Source organism: Saimiri boliviensis, chromosome 11, assembly GCF_048565385.1.
Source record: "Saimiri boliviensis isolate mSaiBol1 chromosome 11, mSaiBol1.pri, whole genome shotgun sequence".
Taxonomy (NCBI): domain Eukaryota; kingdom Metazoa; phylum Chordata; class Mammalia; order Primates; family Cebidae; genus Saimiri; species Saimiri boliviensis.
In genome coordinates this window covers 28,254,861-28,256,628 of record NC_133459.1, presented here as the reverse complement: position 1 = coordinate 28,256,628, position 1,768 = coordinate 28,254,861, and the positions used below count along the sequence as shown (strand labels likewise).

The following is a 1,768-nucleotide window of genomic DNA, read 5'->3' as shown; positions in this document are numbered from 1 at the left end:
CCAGATATGTTCTATTTTCATCAGCTGTTGAAAATGGCCAGTGATCCAGTATCTGGTCAGCTGCCCAAACCGCTTGACTGACAGTTGTAAAGAGGAGCCTCAGTTGGCCTATCTTGAAATGGCAATAATAACATGGGTGATGGTTCACTTGTATATTAAGGACACATTTCTGTGGAGCTGTGAGCTCTGAAAAGCCATGGCAGCAGCCCATCAGGACATTTGCAAATCTATGTGGGTGCCTTACTCACAGGAGACTGGATGGAACAGTAGCCTACTAGGATCCATCATCACCACTGGGATCCATCATTGGGCTGGCACAGTGATTCTGCCACCATAACCCAGTGGGCTCAAAACACGGTCTCCGTCTGCCCACCAAGAGGTGACTGTGGTACCTGTCAGTGGTAGCTTCCCATTCCTTGCAGGAAGGAAACACCCTTGCTTAGTACCTGTTACAATGTTTGCTGCTTGCTATAAAAGTACCGAACCCTTAGCCCCGGATTCCTCAGCTCCAGCAGGACCTCCTGTGTGCACAGCACCCACCAGAGTCCATCCCCTTGACCCATGGGACTTGGGGCAGGGAATCCGTGCAACTGCACTAATGCGCCTGCTGCCTGCTGCATGTGGGTGAGAAACTGCTGCACTCCCATCTACATAGTCAAGTCTGCTTCAGGCATCTGCAGCACATAGTGGGGCTACTCCTTGCCATTGCCTGCAAGGTTGGAGTTTTTCCACAACAGGCCCCCCAGGGCTGGGGAGGAGACAACGGGCGCTCTCCAAACAGAAGACAGAGCTACAGGAATGGAACTCTCGTTGGCCCCCAAGGATTCTTTCTCTGCCTGTCTTTCATCTATCTCTGCCTCAATCTGCAAAGCTCCATTTCTCTCACCACACCCCATGAGGACAAGGAAGGTGGTCCCAAGCAGCTGCTTCCAGCTCCGTGACCCCAAAGCCAAGAGTTTCTCCCAGTATCTGCAGTGGAAGTCCCAGGGAAGGCTTTGACTGGCCCATCTCTGAGCCAATCCCTGTGGCCCAGAGTGCAAATCTGACTTGCCAAGCCTGGGTCATGTGCCTATCCTGGAGCGGCTCCGGTGAGAAGAGGTTAAGGAATTGAGAGTTCCCAGAATCACGTGGAGCCATTGATAAGTTCTCACAAAGTGAAAGAAGGTGCTGGTACTAGAAAAGAGGAGGGGAGATCAAGAAGTAGACATTCTATACACCCACACACATGCTCACATGCCTAAAGTCTGTTTCACCTGGTCAATTCCTGCTCATCCCTGAAGACTCAGCCCAGCTCTGTGAGCCCAGGGAGTAGCCATCATGAGCAAAGCTCACCCTCCCAAGTTGAAAAAATTCGTGGACAAGAAGTTATCATTGAAATTAAATGGTGGCAAATATGTCCAAGGAATATTGCGGGGATTTGATCCCTTGATGAATCTTGTGATAGATGAATGTGTGGAGTTGGCGACTAGTGGACAACAGAAGAATATTGGAATGGTGGTAATACGAGGAAATAATATCATCATGTTAGAAGCCTTGGAACGAGTATAAATAATGGCTGTTGAGCAGAGAAACCCATGTCCTCTCTCCATAGGACCTGTTTTGCTATGATGTAAAAATTAGGTCATGTACATTTTCATATTAGACTTTTTGTTAAATAAACTTTTATGATAATAAAAAAAAAAAGACAGCCCAGCCTCTGCCTCTGCCGGAAACCCCCTCCCTGACGACCTGTAGAGTCTGTCAGAAGCCCCTCTTTGGTGTCGCAGTA

General features: G+C 48.8%; 1 pseudogene; it reads left to right on the top strand.

The window, feature by feature from the left end:
- Positions 1-1,317: 1,317 nt before the first annotated feature.
- Positions 1,318-1,548, top strand: LOC120366103 (small nuclear ribonucleoprotein G pseudogene; annotated as a pseudogene).
- Positions 1,549-1,768: the final 220 nt, after the last annotated feature.